At 39.0% G+C, this 17,020-nt stretch overlaps 1 long non-coding RNA gene across 1 annotated transcript in view; it reads right to left on the bottom strand.

Annotated features, from left to right (window-relative positions):
- The window catches only part of LOC135106912 (uncharacterized), an 84,684-nt gene that overhangs the window by 18,500 nt on the left and 49,164 nt on the right, over positions 1-17,020 (bottom strand). The gene's annotated exons all lie outside the window — the stretch shown is intronic.

Genomic DNA, 17,020 nt, shown 5'->3' with positions numbered 1-17,020 from the left:
TAAAGTCTCGATGAGTAAAACTACGTACATATAAACTCAGCACAGGCGATCATAGCCTTTCTCCCAAAATCTTCATTCACAGTAGGTATTTAGTCATCATTATTCCCGAGTGTTTGCTTTTACTCTCTCGATACAAAATCGCTCCTCCATATTTAAAGTGTATAAAATAAAGGAAAAATGGGCTAAGCAGAGGACTGGCGACGGCAAATGCACACAGATAAAGTACGTAACATTTCAAGGTAGGGGCGGGAGGAGGTACTCACTATGGGAGGGAAGCTTATTAGAATCCCGTAGTAACACAGGGTCAGTGTAATGAGGTGCTGGAGTCACACTAATAGGGCAGCAGAAGATAATAAACAAAAATACCAGAGACCAGATAGTTTTCTTCATCAAATGAATGATATATTCATAACGCCAGTGTTACCCATAGCCTATACGACAGCAGAATATAGCAAACGGAAATAGCAGAGACTAAATAGCTTTTCTTGATAAATTGAGCGATATATTCATGACGTCATAAAACACAAGATAATAAATACAAAATACAAGAGATTAGATTGGTTTTTCTTAATGAAATGAGAGATATATTCATAAAATCAGTGTTACCAGGACTCTATACGAACATATAGCAACAACAGGTAATAAATAAGAAATACCAGAGACCAGATAGGTTTTCATTATAAACTGTGAGATATATTCACAACGTCAGTGATACTAAAAGCCTATACCAGTCACAGTCTCACCCATGACACGAGAACAAGGGTCAGGAGGTCAGGAAACACGCGGCTCCTCGTGTGGGAATTTGCGGAGGAATGAACGTACATATTTAATAGATACTGCATACTGGTGTGTACGTTATGCATGTATTTATGTATATATGCATGGATGTACATGTAAACCCAGAAGTTCCCGTCACTCCTCGCCAGCTGGGAATGTAACGTGTCGCGTCCAAGACATTCCAGGGTCGTGGTGACATGCCTGCCTGCCTGCCTACCTGCTAGCTTGCTTGCTTGCTCGGTGCAGAGGTCTCTCAAACCATCCGCCCGCCACCTCGCCACCACACACCAAACCCACCATCCAGCACCACACCACACGACAGGTCCATTCACCCAGTACCACAATTTATTACCTACCACCATATCACCGCACACCAATTCATCCACATCAACACACTTCAAACCCGCTATCCAGGACCACACCACCACACAAGACGCTACACCACCACACACCAAACCTAATAGAGAAAGAGAGAGAGAGAGAGAGTGTGTGTGTGTGTGTGTGTGTGTGTGTGTGTGTGTGTGTGTCATAGCTAGTGGAGGGCAGGTGACAGAAAACTCATTCTATTACCACGGCTGTCACATTTATACAATGAAGAGAGTGACCCAGAAAATTCAGCCACTGTAACTTACGCTTTGCCGGGCTTAACGAAACGGCCTCTCAACCTTCTGCTGGTGTATTTATATAATGTGTGTGTGTGTGTGTGTGTGTGTGTGTGTGTGCGTGCGTGCGCAAATCTATCGACGAATCGGTCATTGACTTGATTTGTGTTTCTTCGACTTAATTTCTTGTTTCGAATTCTTTTCAATAGTGAGTTTAGTGAACGGAGCCTTGGTTCAGTAAGTGGTATGGCTCTGTCTGGTTCTTATTCAAAATGTTTTGTTTATAATTTCTACTCCAGTCGGCTTGACCAGGAGATATATATATATATATATATATATATATATATATATATATATATATATATATATATATATATATATATATATATATATATATATATATATATATATATATATATATATATATATATATACGCCTACCTACTACTTTAATTTGAATGAAAAAAAAAAAAAAGCTACGGAAGATTTTTATGGACGACTCATTGATCTATTTATCTGTTAATTTAGCTAGCCATCTCTCTCTATATATCTATCCACCTATATCTAATTATCACTTATCTACTCATCTATCAGTCGATTCACGTATCTATCTATTTATCTACCTACCAATCTATCCATATATACAATACAGACTGAGGATGTACAGGGTGCGTGCTCAAAGAAACCGGGTGTCTAGTGATAAACAATGAAAAAAAAAAAAGAAGAAAAAAGTTACAGTATCAATAAAACGAACGAAACGGAGGAGAGCAAATCACACTCCATATACGTAAACCTGACAAGTGACTGACTGACAAGACAGCCTATTGGTAGCTCCGGGGCGGGATGATAACAGACCCAGAGCAAAAAGATGAGAATGAAGAAACATGAATGATCGGGAAATCGGCCCCGAGGAAGTCAACTGCAATACGAGAAGGTAAACAGCGGGGAAAGGTGACTGGATTAAGCTGCGAGACCCTGAGCTGCACTGATGCAATATGAGCGTGTTGTAGGATCTCTCTGGATGTCTGCAAGCTGTCACTGCCAAAGTTAACAACTGACGCCCTGCAGACTCAGCCATCAGTCAGTCTGTCTGTCTGTCTGTCTGTATGTTTGCATTAAGGAGACCGGCCAAGGACACAAAAATGAATAAATAAGGTTGTTCCCATAAAGAAACCAGAAGAAAAGAACCAACTTGGTTTTTGAAGTGTCTTGATATTCCTCTTTCAAAACATTTTGAGTCTGTAATAGGAAAAAAGAAGAAATAGAAACAGGGAAAAGTTCCAGAGTTTACCATTGAAAAGCGTGGAAGAATGAAATTTGTTGACTATGTTTTAATGCCTGTATGTTAAAAGATCCCCAAAATTTCCAGAAAAAAAAAGATTCCTTAATAACTTTTGAGGCTGCTAAAGAAAGGTCTCCTCGAAGGCATAGCTCAGTCAGGAAGTGTGTAAGTAATCAGATCAAAGACGTAACGGAAATTACTTTATTAGATTCCAAGTGTCTATGCGCGTGTTGGCAATTTGGAGGGAGGCAGCAGAAAATATGGCAATCTCTCAACAATGAACTTTACAACCTCTTACTGATCACTTTCTTCCGGAGCTTATCGAGTTCAGCGCCTGAACACCACCCAGTTTCAAGGAGTGCGTCTTTCCTCGTCTTTGGATCAAAACCTACACTTCTTTTACAGAAACAGGAAGGTTGCAGACTTGCCCCAGCCTCTGAAAGTGCAGGATATGGGGTACACACGTCTGCTAAGTGGCGTAATAAGATCTCCTGCTAGTGCAATGCTTATTTCCTGACTGATTTCAGGGATTTACGAGTATACTGGAGTCTGAATCTCATACGTTCTCGAAGATGGAATAATTTTTTTCCTCCTTTTTCTTTCTATTTTTTTTTTTTATTCCTTCTCCTCTTCCTCCTGTTCTTTGTTCTCCGATCTTTGTTTGTCACCGTCACTTGCTTTCCTGTTTCCCCTCCTCCTCCTCTTCTTCTTCTTCCTCTTTCTTTCCTTCTCATCTTCCTTGTCCTTCACCTCTTCTTTGTCAACATCCTCCTCCTCCTCTTTCTCTTCCTCTTCTTCATGTTCTTTCTCTTCCTTCTACCTCTCCTTCTTCCTTCTTTTTTTCGTCTTCATCCTCCTGCATAAAGCTGTTTAGGGACATTTCATTCTTTCTCAATATCAGTTATCCATATTCCATTCCATTTATAACTGAAATTCTTTGCATTTCGTAATAAGCAAAGTGAAATCTTGTTTTAGTCGTAGTCATGTTTTGTACAGATATCATGTAATGAATTGAGAGAGAGAGAGAGAGAGAGAGAGAGAGAGAGAGAGAGAGAGAGAGAGAGAGAGAGAGAGAGAGAGAGAGAGAGAGAGAGCATATCAGAATTGCACGGAGCGAAATGTAATGTGAATAAAATGTAAATATTATAACATAAGCCTGCCAAGAATTTAATAATCTGTAAATTATGACTGTAAACACACACACACACACACACACACACACACACACACACACACACACACACACACAGTTTCTATTTATCATACTTAAGTACTTAACGAATAAAATGCAAGTATAATCTCGAAACGATCCTCTCTTAATTTGCCTTCCACTTCTGTAATTATTGAAAAAATCTGCAATCGTGTATAATTTCTTTATTAATACAATTTTACTTCATTATCAACTTTACCGTGAGAGAGAGAGAGAGAGAGAGAGAGAGAGAGAGAGAGAGAGAGAGAGAGAGAGAGAGAGAGAGAGAGAGAGAGATTCTACGGCATGCCATAATTATCCATTCATTTATCTAAGCAATTTACTGATAATTTTATTTTAAAGTTTCAGTCCGCACCCTCAACCAACATACATCAAACTTCATTCGTTCATAAAAGACATACGCAGTAGTCTTCGTCGCGTTACCAATGTGCTTTATACAGACTTTTTCTTCAACATCTAAGGTTTGCCCTGGCCGTCCAGTCTATTCTTCGCTCCAGAGGTGTGTGTCTACTACTACAACTACAACTACTACTACTACTACTATTACTACTACTACTACTACTGCTACTGTAGATAGAACCACTACCACTACTCGTAATTCTGGTATGTTAAGAAGGAAAAAAAAAAAAAAAGATGAGATTTCAATATCTTTTTCGTTTCTTTTTCGTTACGCAATGTGCAATACTGTAATTTTCTTGTGCATCTAATCTGGCAGCTGTGTTATGCGTGGGGACGAAAAATTACATTCTTTTTAATCGTACATGGCAGAGTTTCCTTTATTCATGCGGAGGAACACTTGTACTTGACCCATGACTGCTTACTCTTAAATACATCATCCTCCCATAAGGATAAATTTTCAAAGGGCACGGAGGTGATCAGTAAGGCTCTTATGGGTCCTTTCTTCCCTTGATGATGTAGAATCTTTGTTAAAGTATCACTAAACTCATGGCAACATTCTTGAAAGCCCAAATAATGTCAAGAAGAATTACGGTGATGATTACTAAGGTTTTCATGGCTGTTTCTTTTCTTGACAATGTAGAAATCTTGTTTAATCATGGATACACTCTTGAAAACCTTAGTAACACCAAAACAATTTACAGAGGGCACGGAAATGATTAGTAAGTTTCCCATGGGTATTTTCTTACCTTGATGTAGAATCTTAGTTCAGTCACCACTAGAGTAACGAAAACGTCCTTGAAGACCTCAATAACGTTTACTACAGCCTGTTAAAGCCGGTGGAGATAAGATACTAGGGGGATTGAGAACACGGCGCCTTGCTTCTAACTTGGCTGTACTCTTCTCTACCCCTCTTACATCTAAGCTGGCATTATTACTCTTTTTAATGTTGGTTTTCTTATATTATAGAAGTTTTAAGTGCAGGCTCAGTAAGGATTTGGTTTAATTTCCGAGTTTAGGAATGCTATTGGGGTGAAGGGAATGCTCAGTTGGTGACAGGAATGCTGTGGGGTGTGATGGGGATTCTGTTGGGGTAATGGGAATGCTGTGAAGGTGATAGGGATGTTATAGATGTGAGGGGAATGCTATGTCGGTGATGGAAGTGTTTAATTGGTGATGGGAATGCTGTGGGGGTGGTGGGAATGCCTCGGGATGTGATGGGAATGCTGTGGGGTGTGATGGGAATGCTATATGGGTGATGGGAATGCAGGGGATGTGATGGTAAGGCTGTAGAGGAAATGTATAAAGTTGTGAGATAGTCAATGGAAACTTAAAAAAAGCGAAGGGTATTGTTAGGTAAGCTAAATGACCCCTTCAGGAATTAACGAACACCTTTGAAGAGTTATGATGCTGAAATGATCATGTACTCGTACGTGTCATATTAGCGATTACTCCGAGGGTTTTAACTTGTAGTACTAGTATGTGCGCTAAGTAGAGAATTTAGAAAGAAAAGAGAGAAGGATGGTAAGGTAAATAAGTTTTTTTTTACTTTCCTTTACCGAAGTTGATAGATTCTTGGCAGACCAGCTTAGGATTGAGGTAAAAAGACTAGAAAAAAAGAAAAAAAAAGAAGAAAGAAAAAAAAAAGTGGTGAGTGAGATATACGTACTTATCGACTTGTGATCATAACTATACATAACACTTTGATATTCTAACTTTTTTTTACTTCCTGAGTAATCTGTGCTGGATTGATTTGTGAAGTCTAAACGAAAATCAGACTGCATAGGAATTCTGCAGCTTCCCTGAACTGTTATTCTCACTGATAAAGATTAAACAAGCTAAGATAATTGTGTTGTAAGACTTCCTGGTGTGTTTACAGTTCCTAGAGGAGATCATTGCCTTCGTCAGTAGATGTTGTGATGAGGTTTGCAACTTCCGTGACTACTCAGCTGTGGAGCAACAGGAGGAAGGGGCGCGCAGGGTGGGACAAGGCCTACGTTCACGGACATTAAGCGGAACGAACCTCTGGGAATGAAGCAGTAACTGAGCGAAGCAATCAAACTGGGCGTGACTTCTGTTGATTTTCCGAGTCTATCGTGATTGTAAGCGTCGCGAAACACGGACAGACGGACAAAGATAGACAGACAGAGATATACACTAACTCCATCGCCATTGTAAGCGTCGCAAAACACAGATAGACAGACACACACACATATACCAAAAACCCTCCCCACCAAAAAAAAAGAAAAAAAAAAGAAAAAAAATAAACTCTGAAACCTATGGAATTAGAAACCATAGTGTACTCGTACAGGGACTCTCACATCACAAACAGACGTGACAGGGCGATCATCACAACTGGCAACAGAGAAATCCCAACCATTTTCGTGCTGGTGTCGTGTGTTGCTTCTCTGCATACCGGTATGAGTAAACACGGGAGATGTGGCGCAGTTGCCTCAAGCGGCAGCCGTAAACAAAGAAAGGCACTGACAGTCTTGGCAGGAGGGACCAATAACCATAGACGTCGCTAGGGCCTGATAGTATTGCAGCTTCAGTACATCACAGCCTGGCCGCCGCGTCCCTGACAGTTACCGCCCAAAGTGAACTCAATACATGCAAACAGTAGCCTACGCCGCCAATCTTGATAACGGAGTCTGCGACATGCCAGGATTACAAAGCAAGAGGAAATGCTGGTAATTATTTAGGATTTACGTACTCTGCGGTTGATTTTGGAAGTTGTGTTCAAAATAGCAAGATTTATTATGGGAATGGAAAACAGAGGAAGTGGGAAATGCAAAGACAGTATTAGTGGGAATGGAAAACAGCGACAGATGGAATGGGAGAAAAAAAAAAAACAGTGAAAGTAGAACGAAAAAAAAAAGTTGGAACAGAAAAAAAATGAAAGTTTGAATAAAAAAAAAAAAAGTAAAAATTAGAATGGCAATCAGTGTAACAACAAGAATAAAAAGGAACAAGAATACAAAATGTCCAATGGCGGTATTCATTATGGCAGCAAATCCCTGTGACAAAAGTCCTGTCGAGGTTTGGGGTTAAAGGGATGAACTTGAAAGGCGCAGATCATCATGTCATGTTTAAATGGAAATTAGCCACGCAAGGTGACTGATTTTAGTAATTTTGTCACGAAAATAAAACTGCGATCAAACGGCTTTCAGTTTAAACGATTTCTCTTTATTTTTTGACGGATTAGATATTTAAGTAGCTCAATTTTGATAATTTTTATATATTTAATTAATTATTTATTTTTTTTAGCTTCTCTTCGCCACAAAGCTCGAATCTCCTCTTGTTTTTCCGTACTCTCGCCTTTACCGTGTTTCTACTAATGCTGAAAATTTCACCGAATATACAAACATCATAATCTGCTTCCCTTGTTTCCATTTATTCCTCTTGTCTCTCCCTTGTTCCTCGTTTCTCCGTACTCTTATTTTTACCGTGTCTTTACTAATGCTAAGATCTTCACCAAATGTACAAGCATCACAACCTACGAGAGAGAGAGAGAGAGAGAGAGAGAGAGAGAGAGAGAGAGAGAGAGAGAGAGAGAGAGAGAATTACATATACCTTTCCTTACACCACCGTACCTTATCCATAAATAAACTCTTGACACGTACGCTCACGCTTTTCCCTTTGATAATGGTGCCTCGTAATCCTTTAAATCACCTCCCCCGTGCTGCCCTCTCCTTATCCTCCGCCTCCTTCATTTCAAGCTTGTGTACATACCCGCGTGCTTAAACTCCGTAATTTCCTGTCCGCTTTTCACCAGCTACCTCGGCAAAGTGAGACAGAGCACGTTTTCTTCCTGGGATAGAAAATGATGAACGGTCTTGGTAGTTTTTCGTTTCATAAGCATCAGGTTTTGTTATTTTTATCCCATTTGATATTAGATTCCCGTGGGTGTGAGAATGGAGTGTGGTTTGATATGCTTCTTTCATAAACTGCGATCTAATTTGTCTTCTTATTTTATCCCATTTGATATTAGATTCTCATGGGTGTGAGAATGGAGTGTGGTTTGATATGCTTCTGTCATACACTGGGATCTGATGGAGGTTAGTAATCAGAACAGGACTAGAAGTAACAGGCTCATGTTTAATGGTATCTAATGGAGATGTGTAAGTGGTAGAAGAGACATAACAAGGATGATATAGACAAGATCCTTAGAGTTAGTAACCAGAATACGACTAGAAGTAACGGGTTCAAATTTGATAGACTTTAAAAAGAGAGATAGGAGGAAATTAGTTAAGTAGAGAGGTAAATGACTGAAATAGACTCAGCAATTAGGATATTAATGCCAAGTTAATAAGGAGCTTCAAAAGATTAGATAACATTATGGATACCGGTCATAGGTGGATATAGGCAGGTGTGTTTTAATAGAAGGATTGTCACGTGTGGGCGTATTGGCTTCTTGCAGCTTCCTTTATATTCTTATTCTTATTCTTATATTTTCATAACGTATCCCTATATACATACTAGCTTAGTATTGCCAGTACACACAAATTCCAGTGTCTCTTCCTTTCCCCCCGTCCCCGCCCTCCCTCCCCCCCAAAGAAAAAGGGAGAGAAAAATAATTTCTTTCCTTCTATTCCTGAATTTGTTTTTGCTTCTAGTCTGCCTCCCTTGTGGATTAAAAAACAGTAACAGCAAATTCCTTCACTGCGCCAACTTTTTTTTTCTTTTTACACATTTCGCCTGTACCATGACACAAACCAACAGCAAAGCAAAAGAAAGAAAAAAAAAAGGAAAAAGGAAAACAAAAGTGGCATTTTAATCTTTTTCACGATTTTTTTTTTCTATAGTAGTTGTTTCCTTTGGTGGGTTTACTATCATTCTTTAAAGCTTCTGTGTATCTTAAAATAAAAAAGGTAATGATAACCTTTCCTTCCTTCCCTATCTCGTCGAGCTACTAAATCTTCAGCAAACTTATCTTTTTAACCTACTCGATCTGTACCTTAATTCAAACCAAGCTAAGAAAGGATCACACCATACCTTTCCTTCCTGAGTCCTGATACACATTCCATCTCTCGTTGTGTTGCTAAACCTTGGTAAATTTATCATCTTTTCAACCACTACATCTGTATCTTCATATAAACCAAGATGGGGATTTCAAGACACTTCTCATAAGTTCGAATATTTCTTTTAACGAATTATTGGGATCCTTTTCTTCAGCCTTTTTGTTTCCCTTTGCCCATAACTTCTTTTGCATAAAAAAAAAAAGAAAGAAAGAAAGGGCTACATGATATAACCTTTCCTTCCTGAGTTCTACATAATAAACATTCCCTCCCTCCCTCCTTGGTGCTCCTTAAAGACTGCAGTATAGCATGTCCAAGGGCAGCGATCTTAAGGTCCTGAACCGCCTTGTAGTTAATGCGGTCACTGTACAAACACCGGCAAATAGAACCGCCAGTAATTTTGTCCCTCCAGGCCGCTCGCCCATCCAGCACGAAACTCGGAATATAAACACACTCACTTCCTTGTAAAATGCACTGACTACCTACGCCATCCACCCGCCTTTAATATTTTTCTTTCTAAGGCATGTTTTTGTAACATACGCAAATTAAACTCATGAATGGCCTGCCTGCCTGCAGGCAGGCAGGCAGGGAGGCAGGTATGAAGGAAGCTAGGTAAGCTCGCAGGCACGCACGCATACGCACACGCACACACGATCAGATACACGAGTAATTACGCTTTTCACTTCCTGTTTCTTTCCTCCTCCGGTACATTCGTCATTTTCAATATCTGTATTTTTTAATCTAGTTTATTTTTCCGCTTCGTACGAAAGTTCCTTCCTTTTCCAACCGCGGAGTGATTACTCGAGACATTTCTCCTCCATGTTCATTTGGTGAGCTACGGATGAAGTGCTTTTTTTTTTTTTTTCTTCCCCACTCTACTTCTCCACTTTTCCGTCAAGAGTTTCAGTTTTTCCAATGACGTTGCAGATATTCTCAACTTCAGTTTGCTTTTTCTTTAAACTTTACTTGTCACTTTTTTTTTTTCACTGGTACTGTTGCATTCTGTTTCCCAACGCTCCACGTACTTTATTTTTTTCTCTCTTTCTGGAATCACGAGTAACTTGATTATCTTTTTGCAATGGTTCGCCAAATTTGTTTTCTGTCGGCACTTCACGGTATCACTCAAAACTTTTCCTTCTTGGTTGATGCAATGTCACTTTTCACTCAACAATTTTGTTTTTCTTTTTGCTTCTGTCAAAATTGTTATATATATATTCTTACAAAAGTTTTTCAATTTCGATGAAAATGAACGCTTTTTTTTTTTTTCTAATTGGATGTCACGTTATTTTATTTAGAAAAACTTTCCAGCTCCTAGTATTGTCATCAAGTATTCTTCCCTGCCCTTTTTTTTCATCATCCTTTCACAATTTTTCCTTGACGGCTATTCGTGGAAGGAATAAACTAGTACAATAATTCCTGTAACCTAAATGAACCAAATTTGATCACAGGAAGGTATATATATATATATATATATATATATATATATATATATATATATATATATATATATATATATATATATATATATATATATATATATATATATATATATATATATATATATATATATATATACAGTAAAATCCCTCTTATCTGGCATTCGAGTATCCGGCAGCTTCAAGTATCTGGCACATTTTTCCCAGAGCCTTAAAATCAATAAAAAATCAATGTGTACTCATAAAATCGATTAAAATTCCCGCGCGAGGCATACTTTGTCCCTTGGCCACCAGAGCGCACTGCTTTGCGCCATCCGCAGCCCACTGCACTGTGTTTACTCAGTGACTTAGTCCCGCGTGTGCACTGTTTATCGCCTGACGCCTTCATCATGCCTAAAGTTGTAGAAAAGAGGAAGCGTGTTGTGCTTACACTTAAGCAGCTGATCAGATCAGCTGCTGATTAAGATCAGCTTATCTTTGTTATGGTAAGATGCGTGAGTGTAGGGTGGTGATTGTGGACATAATTTCACTTCTATTCAAGTATCCGGCAATATTCAAGTATCCGGCATGTCGGCGGTCCCGTTGATGCCGGATAAGAGGGATTTTACTGTGTGTGTATATATATATATATATATATATATATATATATATATATATATATATATATATATATATATATATATATATATATATATATATATATATATATTTTTTTTTTTTTTTTGAAGAAATTTATGGCAGATAGAGAGAGAGAGAGAGAGAGAGAGAGAGAGAGAGAGAGAGAGAGAGAGAGAGAGAGAGAGAGAGAGAGAGAGAGAGAGAGAGAGAGAGAGAGAGAGAGAAAGCTGGAAACGAACAGTATACACACAACTTCACCACCACCAATAACAAAAACAACACGGGCAGGAAACACAATCATAACTTCTCCTTCCTTGACTCTCTCTTTCCCTTTCCCTCACTTTCAATAAGCATGGACACTCCGATACTCTCTCCCTGTACGTAATTCTGGCCGCTCGCTGAAGCTTGCGTTGAGTGCATCTACAACAGTCTATCCTAAAGGAGGATTTGTGAAGGGTACCTGAAGTCCCGCCGCACCCCTCCCTCCTGCTGTCACTGGGAGGCTCTTGAACGCAGAGAGTCGCGATGTATTTACCAGCTGACTAATTTGTATGGGTAGGTGTTGAAGAGATGGACCGGACTGCGTTTTGTTTGTTTAAACTGGTATTTTTGTAGGTTATTTTTTAATGAAGTTCGTAATTGGGAGGAGGAGGAGGAGGAGGAGGAGGAGGAGGAGGAGGAGGAGGAGGAGGAGGAGGAGGAGGAGGAGGAGGAAGAGGAGGAAAACGAGAAGGAAGTGAAAGAAGAGAACAAGAAAAAAGAGGAGGAGGATGAGAAGAAAGAAGAAAAGAGGAAGAGGAAGAAGAGGAGGAAGAAAAGAAAGAAGAAAAGGAGGGAGAAGTGAAATAGGAGGAGGGAGAGGAAGGAGAAGAGGAAGAGGGGAAGCATCATTCTTGACTGTGCTGGTAACCCAATATGGCATGTAATTTGGCCAGAGCACCCGTCACACCACCACTTCTATCCTTCCAGTCCTATGAAATCGGCTGGGCTAGGGAGCAGCAATAACGAGGAAATATGACATCGATTAAAATCAAGAGAGAGAATGCTGCATTACCCAATGATAAACCACAGTGAGTCGAGATCGAACTAGTGAACTCTTAATCTTTAGCACCACAGAGCCACAGAGCCACCAAGTTCCTTATCCGTCCAAGACTATAACAACTTGGGGAAGACAAGTGTGGGTGTCTCGGTGCCTCGCAGGACAACAGATGTAGCGTTCACTGGGGATTCTGAGGTTAATGAAAGAGTTACGACCACCACTGCTCTGCGCCACAACGTGTTACTCTTGCACTCAGTTCAGTCCGTCTCGGCCAAAAGTGTGTTCACGTGCAGAATCTTTTTGTCCATTAATTGAAGAGGTAGGAGGGTTGGAGTGAGCAAAAATCCGCTTATCCGCATACCTACCCACATCATCATTGAAAACACCACACCAATCCACGTGTTACTATACACATTAACACATTACGAAATCTAATAGTAATAACATAATGACAACAGCAATAATAATAATAATAATAATAATAATAATAATAATAATAATAATAATAAGCCTATCATGAATATAACACTAACAAAATAATGTCTTTTAATCAATACTACGTCGCAGGCGGTAACATTTCTTCCCCTGTAGTGATTTCCATTGTACTCCACATTGAGACCTCGAACTTTACGCGGTCATCCTTTTGCAATCACACAGAGTTTTTAATAGGCAAAATATACAGCATGCGAAATATATTAATGATTTTGATCACTTCATTACGCTCATCACTTCTATTTTTCAAGCATTTTTTTCTTTCAACTCTGCAAGCAAGCCATGATTCCTGAAACATGGACATTTAACTTTGATTGATTTACTGATTTTTTATTCATTTATTTATTATTGTTATTTTTTTAAGTTACAGTTTTTAAGTTTCAGTTACTCGCGCAGCTTCCGCCCAAGTTAAGTTTTCTTTGATCCGTCGGCTCCTTTGTTCCCATTCTTTCCTAATTTCAGCCAGAAAACCAGCACACATTGGTCCACAAATTTTTAAAGAGAGGTACCAAAAAAGAAAATCTAATTAGCAACAACTCCACGACAACTTGCATTTTGTGTTTCAGGAATTTTACACATAAACACACACACACACACACACACACACACACACACACACACACACACTTTTCCTTTCACCGCTAAACTAACACGGATAAACAGTTAAAAATTACAAGTTTGAACCTGTGACGCTGAACACAAGGGCGTCAGGACTGGTGCAGGAACAGGGAGGTGATGACGGGGGCACTAAGTGTGTTTGTATTTTCGAACAGGTAGAGCAACGTGTGTGAGGGGAAGGTGCGTTAGGTGAGGGACAAAAAGTGATCAGAGTGGTAATCTAGTTTGGAGTCACGCAACCTGGTATACACTCATTTACATTGTGTTTAGCGTCTCCCTTCTATTTTTGAAGTCCTGTGATCTTAGAATCTATCAGTTTTTAAGTCTTGTAAGGAGACTATCAACAAATCTGAAGCAGTAAGAGTGAAGTAAAACGCTAAATACTAAATTTAAGGTATTTTCCAAGCACTCAGTGATCTCACATGAAAACATTCGCATACAAATCACATTAAATTATTTTCCATACAGTAATTTCGAGTTTTGTCGGCTCGGTATCGATATCAACTTTAAGCAGCATTTCCAAGGTAGTTAGCCATCTTAGGTGAAACTATTAGCACAGAAATCTCAGACATTCGCAGAAATTTAGTAATTTAGTCATTTAGTCAACACTTTCAATACCGTAAGTACAGGAATGATGTCGGCCAGGTGTAGAGATCAACTTAGCTAGCATTTCCAAGGTAGCCAGCGATCTCTAGCGAAAGAAATCACACAAATATCATAATGTTGAAAATATCTAAACACAAATCTTATCAGTTAACTATTTTCACAAACAAACCACCTAAAGTTAATAGTTTTCATACACAAATCTTAAGTTAACAATCTTTATTCATAAATCTTATAAAGTTCCATATACACAACTCTTATAAAGTTAGCAAGTGCGAGTATTTTCACGAGAGACGCATTACATTTCTGGGGAGCGAGAGGCGGCTCCAGGTGCCTGAATGGAGATCCGGGAGCGCTTCTTTGGGCGACAGGAACTTCCCAATGCATGAAACAGCGAACACTGGCGACGCGGTGACTGACCTTACACCAGCACGGGACTCGCCTCTGCTTAGCAAGACTGAGGCTGCGGCTGGGTGGAGAGTGAAGCAACTCGTCCGTGTAGAATATTATGGCTATCGGGGAAACTTTGTAGAATGTGACTATCGAGGAAACTTTGTAGAATAATGAAGCGGATATAATCTCACAGTAATGTTAATATGGAAATGTTTATAGTTTATACCAAAGTTTGTAGAATATAACGAGGCCAGTTTGTGATGATTTTGATTGTTATATTTTCATACATTACTCTACTACCCACTTGCTTTTTGAATACTGAAGGTAAAATAATGTTACGGTAATCTGGATAAGGGAATGTTAAGAGTTTTTACTGAAATTTGTAGAATATAACGAAGCCAGTTTGTGATGATTTTGATTATTATACTTCATTACACTTTATACAATGTACTTGCTTTTATTTTATTGGTGTGAAAGTTCGCTGTAATAATCAGTTTCGTATTTCCCACAACTGTTATAATAATCGATACACTGATCTAATCGATTCTTGTGAGCTGTACCGTGGGCGAGAGAGAGAGAGAGAGAGAGAGAGAGAGAGAGAGAGAGAGAGAGAGAGAGAGAGAGAGAGAGAGAGAGAGAGAGAGAGAGAGAGACCACTATTGTCATCCGCCTCATTCTGACTGGGCGAATTTTCTCTCATGTTGTAAGGTTTCCTTCACTGTGGTGATTTTTTTAACATCTCAATAGAAACCAATGGAGTTAAAAATTAAATCACCAGCTACATTTCTCTCTCTCTCTCTCTCTCTCTCTCTCTCTCTCTCTCTCTCTCTCTCTCTCTCTCTCTCTCTCTCGTAAATACGTGTATTTGGTTATTTTTCAATACATCGACTCGTTACCTTCAGTAGTTAGCGTTTTGAGATCGGCAATATGAACAGGCTTTTATTTTTTTCTTAATTAACATTTGTGCTCTTTGCTGGGCTCCTTAACGTGCAAAAAAGAAAGAAAGAAAAAATCTATCTATCACAAAGAACTACAATCTTTTCTATCATGAGTGGGTTCTTTCCTTTGAGGTGTGCGCGCCACCCACTCTGCCGCTGCCCACACTGCTCAAAACAGAATCCCAATGGTCTTTTCAGCGAAATGAAGCAAAACCTTAAAAAAAAGTAATAATGATAATAATAATAATAATAAAAGACATAACAATACACTGCCGAGTTATTTAATAAACGGAATATACGAATACTAAAAAAAAGAAAAAAAATCATAGCTGACAGGTGGAAGTAAAGAAAAAAAAATGTAGGATGGTTTATGTATTTCCAAAAGCTTACTTATCCAGAAATATAACAAGCCCTCTTTGGTTTGAAAAGTTTCGTGTAGCGTTCAAATGAAAAAAAAAAAAAAAAAAAACTTTTTCTGTACACCGAACTGATATCTGGCGGGGAGCTGTCCATCTCACAAACGTACAAGCTGACCAATATCTTCACTCTTTCATCCCTTTCACTGATAAACTCTGGAACTGTCTGCCCGCTTCTCTTCCTCTTTCTCTGATTTGAACTGTTGCAAAGGAGGAAGACAAACCAGTAACTGAATTCACTTCTATTTTTAATATTCATTTGATTATTTACTTATTTACTTTCTTGTTTATCTATCTATCTATCTTCACTTTATTTCTTGAGAATGAAATTGTTGAGCGTTCCCTCCTCATTTGTACCCCCTTTTGGCCTGGTTCACGCAATACTTAAACAAACAGACAGAAGTAAAATAAAATAAAGCCGAGGCAAAACGCCCACAGATACACGCACACAACCACACTAAAAATAATTCCCTTACATCTTAGTCTTCTCTAATCCTCACCGACTATTACTTTCATATACACCGTGGGAGGATCAGCCGTACGGCCCACCAACCTCTCCACACCAGTCACCAGTAGCAGCGTGGAGGGACGTTGTGTGCTGCACAGCTTGTAAATGATTAAAGCCATTGAATACGACACAGGAGGAGAGCGGGGTACAATCCAGATAGGTAACAAACTCCCAACCTATTCGTGTAGAAAATCTGAAAGTTCCATTTCTGTCCCAGCATTGCCGTCAAGGTCCGTTCATGTTTGTACGAGCAGCCTCATGGACACTTTCATCGCTAGACACAATTTCCATTAACCATCTGTAGGTTTTTAGTCATTTTCCCATAATCACCTATAGGTTTTTAGACACACTTTTGTTCTATAGTCAATTCAATGGTCCTGCACGCTAGAAAAAAAGCAAAATCAATCTCGTATTCGCTTTTTTTTTTTCATGCAAACATTTCAAACTTTTATTTATTTATTTATTTTTTTTCACAGCGCTCTGCATGTGAGGGTAGTGATGGAGGTGGTGGTGGTGAGTAAAATATTGCTCCTTCAGATGGCGAGGTAAAAACAAGTTATCCTAAAGAATACCAACATACACTAAAGGCACGGAAGAAAGGTGCATGTAGGTACGTTCTTACTCGGCTGAAAACTTAAAAACAGTATGGACGGCAGGAAGATTCTGACTGATAA

The sequence above is a fragment of the Scylla paramamosain genome, chromosome 14 (genome assembly GCF_035594125.1).
Source record: "Scylla paramamosain isolate STU-SP2022 chromosome 14, ASM3559412v1, whole genome shotgun sequence".
Lineage (NCBI taxonomy): Eukaryota > Metazoa > Arthropoda > Malacostraca > Decapoda > Portunidae > Scylla > Scylla paramamosain.
This window is presented reverse-complemented; position numbering and strand designations above follow the sequence as displayed.